This window comes from Oncorhynchus keta, unplaced genomic scaffold, assembly GCF_023373465.1.
Source record: "Oncorhynchus keta strain PuntledgeMale-10-30-2019 unplaced genomic scaffold, Oket_V2 Un_contig_1989_pilon_pilon, whole genome shotgun sequence".
NCBI lineage: Eukaryota > Metazoa > Chordata > Actinopteri > Salmoniformes > Salmonidae > Oncorhynchus > Oncorhynchus keta.
The window spans coordinates 1,455-8,554 of record NW_026281722.1 but is presented as its reverse complement, the minus strand read 5'-3'; the positions used below and the strand labels follow the sequence as shown (position 1 = coordinate 8,554).

At 43.4% G+C, this 7,100-nt stretch overlaps 1 long non-coding RNA gene across 2 annotated transcripts; it reads left to right on the top strand.

Moving 5' to 3' along the window:
* Positions 1-4,605: 4,605 nt before the first annotated feature.
* Positions 4,606-6,713, top strand: LOC127920551 (uncharacterized). Of its 2 annotated transcripts, none has more exons than XR_008106630.1 (3): positions 4,606-5,342; positions 5,454-5,749; positions 5,824-6,713. It is a non-coding gene; the product is annotated as an uncharacterized LOC127920551 (long non-coding RNA). The 2 variants fall into 2 exon arrangements; XR_008106629.1 differs by having other exon boundaries at positions 5,417-5,749.
* Positions 6,714-7,100: the final 387 nt, after the last annotated feature.

Below are 7,100 nucleotides of genomic sequence, written 5' to 3'. Positions count from 1 at the left end.
GCCAGGCTCCCAGTGGAATAACACTGTGGTCTGTCAGCCCAGGCTCCCAGTGGAATAACACTGTGGTCTGTCAGCCAGGCTCCCAGTGGAATAACACTGTGGTCTGTCAGCCAGGCTCCCAGTGGAATAACACTGTGGTCTGTCAGCCAGGCTCCAGTGGAATAACACTGTGGTCTGTCAGCCAGGCTCCCAGTGGAATAACACTGTGGTCTGTCAGCCAGGCTCCAGGTGGAATAACACTGTGGTCTGTCAGCCAGGCTCCCAGTGGAATAACACTGTGGTCTGTCAGCCAGGCTCCCAGTGGAATAACACTGTGGTCTGTCAGCCAGGCTCCCAGTGGAATAACACTGTGGTCTGTCAGCCAGGCTCCCAGTGGAATAACACTGTGGTCTGTCAGCCAGGCTCCCAGTGGAATAACACTGTGGTCTGTCAGCCAGGCTCCCAGTGGAATAACACTGTGGTCTGTCAGCCAGGCTCCCAGTGGAATAACACTGTGGTCTGTCAGCCAGGCTCCCAGTGGAATAACACTGTGGTCTGTCAGCCAGGCTCCCAGTGGAATAACACTGTGGTCTGTCAGCCAGGCTCCCAGTGGAATAACACTGTGGTCTGTCAGCCAGGCTCCCAGTGGAATAACACTGTGGTCTGTCAGCCAGGCTCCCAGTGGAATAACACTGTGGTCTGTCAGCCAGGCTCCCAGTGGAATAACACTGTGGTCTGTCTGCCAGGCTCCTGGTGGAATAACACTGTGGTCTGTCAGCCAGGCTCCAGGTGGAATAACACTGTGGTCTGTCAGCCAGGCTCCCAGTGGAATAACACTGTGGTCTGTCAGCCAGGCTCCAGGTGGAATAACACTGTGGTCTGTCAGCCAGGCTCCCAGTGGAATAACACTGTGGCTGCTTTGACTGCTTTCTTACAGGATAGTTATGTCATTGTGTCATCAGGCAGTTGGGGTTATTATGGGATAGACAGACGAAGAGAGGGAGGGGGAGAAAGAAGGAGGGAGAGGGTGGGAGAGAGCGAAAGGGAGGAGAGAGAGGGAGAGGGGAGAGATAGAAAGGGGGAGATAGAGAGGGAGTGAGGTAGAGAGGGAGAGGGAGAGAGAGAGAAGGGAGATAGTGAGGTAGAGAGGAGAGAGGGAGAGAGAAAGGGGAGATAGAGAGGAGTGAGGTAGAGAGGGAGAGAGAGAGAGAGAGAGAGAGAGAGAGAGAGAGAGAGAGAGAGAGAGAGAGAGAGAGAGAGAGAGAGAGAGAGAGAGAGGGGGAGATAGAGAGGGAGTGAGGTAGAGAGGGAGAGGTAGAGAGGAGAGTGAGGTAGAGAGGGAGAGAGAGCTGGTCGGTCAGTGGGGTCAGCAGACCATGCTGTCATTAGAATGCAGACCTTACTTAGTGTGTCTGTTCTCTCCTCTCCTCCTCCTCTCATTGACTAAAGGACAGAGAGAGAGCAGAGGGAGAGGGATGGAGTGAGAGTGGAGAAAGGTGAGAGAGGGACGAAAACGAGCAGAAAGAGGAGAAAGGAGAGAGAATAAGGAGTTAAAGAGGAGAGAGAGAGGGAGAGAGTGAGTAAAGAAGGTTGGGCCTGATAGACCAATGTTGTTACTAAGGGGAATAGGGCGGTATTTTTACCCAAAACATATTTGCACCCAACAAAAAAACTCAAAGCTTCCTAGATCAAAGGAGAATGCTGTTCCGTGTGGAAGACGTTCCAATGCTGAATTACTCCAACACCTTCCCTTTGTTGTCGCTAGTTGAGAGGGGGAGAGGGGATACAGAGAGAGGGAGAGAGAGAAAAAGAGAGAGAGAGAGAGAGAGGAGAGGAAAAGAGAGAGAGAAGGGGTACAGAGAGAGAGAGAGAGAGAGAGGGAGGGAAAGAGAGAGGGAGAGAAGGGGTACAGAGAGAGGGAGAGAGAGAGAGAGAGGAGGAAAGAGAGAGGGAGAGAAGGTTACAGAGAGAGAGAGAGAGAGAAGAGAGAGAGAGAGAGAGAGAGAGAGAGAGAGAGAGAGAGAGTACAGAAACAGAGTTCTGCAATATTTATTTAGTTTATTTGCACTGTTCTGTTTAATGTCAACTCTTCTTCTTCTGTCCTTGTCTTCTATGACTGTGATCAGTCAGATGACAGACTAAAGCGTTCACCTCAACCTTCATTCATATAGTAAGGATGGCTGCCATCTTTTGGGATCCTAACCAACTGTGCTATTTTGTTAGTTTTTTTCCACATAGTTTGTAACTTATTTTGTACATAGTGTTGCTGCTGCCGTCTCTTATGACCGAAAAGAGCTTCTGGACATCAGAACAGCGATTACTCACCTCGAATTGGACAAAGATTATTTTTTTTTCAATGAGTCCGACGCAAAGGATATTCTGCTTCTCCGAGACCAGGCCCAAATCCCCGTCAATCGTGTGAAGAAAAGACGGGAATACATCGGGTAGAGATCAGAGTGCCTTGTGAGAATTATTGGGCGAGTGTGTAAACCGCCTCTACCATCCATTCTATTGACCAACGTGCAATCACTGGAGAATAAACTGGATGAGCTCAGTTTGAGACTATCCTACCAACGGCACATTAAAAACAACGGCGCATTAAAACCATGATAATATACAGTTGGCTGGGTTTTCCGTGCATCGGCAGGACAGAACGGCTACGTCTGGTAAGACGAGGGGTGGTGGCCTGTGTCTATTTGTCAATAACAGCTGGTGCCCGATGTCTAATATTAAAAGGGGTCTCGAGGTACTGCTCGCCTGCTGTTGATGGATGCCTTGGCCTCATTCTCAACTGGCTTGTAATTGAAGCTGCAGTCACTCTGAGGGACAACTTCACACATGGCCCGTGATATATTGTCCCTTTGGGGGTTTGTGAGAGTGGACAGGACAGGTTTGGGTCTAAGGAACATAAGGCATCTAAAGGACATTCCCTTTTCGGTGATAGGAGAGATTATACGTACAGCTTGGATTCTCACGTGGTCTTTTTATACCTCGACGCTCTATACCTCAGTGGATCTCCACCTTACAATTCACACTCAGGAAACTCTGTTTCCGCGTGTAGGAGTACACCAGGTAGTACTCTATTCACACTCAGGAACATCTGTTTCCGTGTGTAGGAGTACACCAGATAGTACTCTATTCACACTCAGGAACATCTGTTTCCGTGTGTAGGAGTACACCAGATAGTACTCTATTCACACTCAGGAACATCTGTTTCCGTGTGTAGGAGTACACCAGATAGTACTCTATTCACACTCAGGAACATCTGTTTCCGTGTGTAGGAGTACACCAGATAGTACTCTATTCACACTCAGGAACATCTGTTTCCGTGTGTAGGAGTACACCAGATAGTACTCTATTCACACTCCAGGAACATCCGTTTCCGTGTGTAGGAGTACACCAGATAGTACTCTATTCACACTCAGGAAACTCTGTTTCCGTGTGTAGAAGTACACCAGGTAGTACTCTATTCACACTCAGGAACATCTGTTTCCGTGTGTGGAGTACACCAGATAGTACTCTATTCACACTCAGGAACATCTGTTTCCGTGTGTAGGAGTACACCAGATAGTACTCTATTCACACTCAGGAACATCTGTTTCCGTGTGTAGGAGTACACCAGGTAGTACTCTAGTCACACTCAGGAAACTCTGTTTCCGTGTGTAGAAGTACACCAGGTAGTACTCTATTCACACTCAGGAACATCTGTTTCCGTGTATAGGAGTACACCAGATAGCACTCTATTCACACTCAGGAACATCTGTTTCCGTGTATAGGAGTACACCAGGTAGTACTCTATTCACACTCAGGAACATCTGTTTCCGTGTGTAGGAGTACGCCAGATAGTACTCTAGTCACACTCAGGAACATCTGTTTCCGTGTGTAGGAGTACACCAGGTAGTACTCTAGTCACACTCAGGAACATCTGTTTCCGTGTGTAGGAGTACGCCAGATAGTACTCTAGTCACACTCAGGAACATCTGTTTCCGTGTGTAGGAGTACACCAGATAGTACTCTATTCACACTCAGGAACATCTGTTTCTGTGTGTAGGAGTACACCAGGTAGTACTCTATTCACACTCAGGAACATCTGTTTCCGTGTGTAGGAGTACGCCAGATAATACTCTAGTCACACTCAGGAACATCTGTTTCCGTGTGTAGGAGATGCGCCAGATAGTACTCTAGTCACACTCCAGGAACATCTGTTTCCGTGTGTAGGAGTACACCAGGTAGCACTCTATTCACGAAGGGCTATTCAGGAAGTCTTTACAGTGTTTGATCTGATGAAGATGTCGCTTTTGTAGAGTCAATGTGAACCAGCAAGATACACACGGAACATTCCAGAGAAGTGAGAGTCACTCAAATGGATTGATTTTATTATTATTTTTTTTTAAAGCTATAAATCGAAAGCCTTGAAGCTTGGGAGTTCAACTTTGGGGACAATTATATTCTAAGAAAATTAGATCATTTAAAAAAAAAATAAGTTTTAAATGTATGGAATAGGGCGACGATGTTATCCTGGAAGTAAAGACACGGTGTTCACTACTCGCTGAACTTTATTGATGACATGACAGGCGTTCATTATGTTCTACTTCAATTAACTTTATTGATGACAGGCGCCCATTATGTTCTACTTCAATTAACTTTATTGATGACATGACAGGCGTCCATTATGTTCTACTTCAATTAACTTTATTGATGACATGACAGGCGTCCATTATGTTCTACTTCAATTAACTTTATTGATGACATGACAGGCGTCCATTATGTTCTACTTCAATGAACTTTATTGATGACATGACAGGCGTCCATTATGTTCTACTTCAATGAACTTTATTGATGACATGACAGGCGTCCATTATGTTCTACTTCAATGAACTTTATTGATGACATGACAGGCGTCCATTATGTTCTACTTCAATTAACTTTATTGATGACATGACAGGCGTCCATTATGTTCTACTTCAATGAACTTTATTGATGACATGACAGGCGTCCATTATGTTCTACTTCAATTAACTTTATTGATGACATGACAGGCGTCCATTATGTTCTACTTCAATTAACTTTATTGATGACATGACAGGCGTCCATTATGTTCTACTTCAATTAACTTTATTGATGACATGACAGGCATCCATTATGTTTTACTTCAATGTATACAGACAATAACATTTGGAAATCATCGTAAAAATGACTCCATGCTTCTGGAGTCAACGGCTATTCTGTTGTTGACTCAATCTGTCGACATGGTCAGTCATAATGTAATCATTTGGGCTACTAGATTAGGTCAGTCATAATGTAATCATTTGGGCTACTAGATTAGGTCAGTCATAATGTAATCATTTGGGCTACTAGATTAGGTCAGTCATAATGTAATCATTTGGGCTACTAGATTAGATCAGTCATAATGTAATCATTTGGGCTACTAGATTAGGTCAGTCATAATGTAATCATTTGGGCTACTAGATTAGGTCAGTCATAATGTAATCATTTGGGCTACTAGATTAGGTCAGTCATAATGTAATCATTTGGGCTACTAGATTAGGTCAGTCATAATGTAATCATTTGGGCTACTAGATTAGGTCAGTCATAATGTAATCATTTGGGCTACTAGATTAGGTCAGTCATAATGTAATCATTTGGGCTACTAGATTAGGTCAGTCATAATGTAATCATTTGGGCTACTAGATTAGGTCAGTCATAATGTAATCATTTGGGCTACTAGATTAGGTCAGTCATAATGTAATCATTTGGGCTACTAGATTAGGTCAGTCATAATGTAATAATTTGGGCTACTAGATTAGGTCAGTCATAATGTAATCATTTGGGCTACTAGATTAGGTCAGTCATAATGTAATCATTTGGGCTACTAGATTAGGTCAGTCATAATGTAATCATTTGGGCTACTAGATTAGGTCAGTCATAATGTAATCATTTGGGCTACTAGATTAGGTCAGTCATAATGTAATCATTTGGGCTACTAGATTAGGTCAGTCATAATGTAATCATTTGGGCTACTAGATTAGGTCAGTCATAATGTAATCATTTGGGCTACTAGATTAGGTCAGTCATAATGTAATCATTTGGGCTACTAGATTAGGTCAGTCATAATGTAATCATTTGGGCTACTAGATTAGGTCAGTCATAATGTAATCATTTGGGCTACTAGATTAGGTCAGTCATAATGTAATCATTTGGGCTACTAGATTAGGTCAGTCATAATGTAATCATTTGGGCTACTAGATTAGGTCAGTCATAATGTAATCATTTGGGCTACTAGATTAGGTCAGTCATAATGTAATCATTTGGGCTACTAGATTAGGTCAGTCATAATGTAATCATTTGGGCTACTAGATTAGGTCAGTCATAATGTAATCATTTGGGCTACTAGATTAGGTCAGTCATAATGTAATCATTTGGGCTACTAGATTAGGTCAGTCATAATGTAATCATTTGGGCTACTAGATTAGGTCAGTCATAATGTAATCATTTGGGCTACTAGATTAGGTCAGTCATAATGTAATCATTTGGGCTACTAGATTAGGTCAGTCATAATGTAATCATTTGGGCTACTAGATTAGGTCAGTCATAATGTAATCATTTGGGCTACTACAGTATCAGAACATGAGATATTAGATCAGTAATAATGTAATGGGCTACTACAGTATCAGAATACATTCTTTCTTACCAAAACAAGTAAAACATTGACTGATATTTCATCCGGCCAAGATGTGTGTAATACGTCTGTATTTGTAAAGGAATGTAATTAGTTGACAGTATCTAACCAGTATCCTAACCTCATCCCCAGTTGTCCCTTGTGTTTACTGTTTGTCAGAATATTGTGACAACAAAAGCGTGCCATGGTCACCCCATATTTCCATTTACTATTTGATACAGGCCATTGATCCTGTCTTACTGCCCATTGGTCTAACTCTATATGTAGCCACGCACTTGTGTGTCATTGGGCGGAGGTAGCACTTTTGAAATTGGAAGACAAAACGAGACAAATTGGCGTGCCGTTGTTGCCAGGCTACACAAGGTGGATATTATTGGTCTCTTTAGTAGATCTTAAAAGCGGTGATCTTTAAGTCCCCTCTGACACGAACGTAGGTAATGGC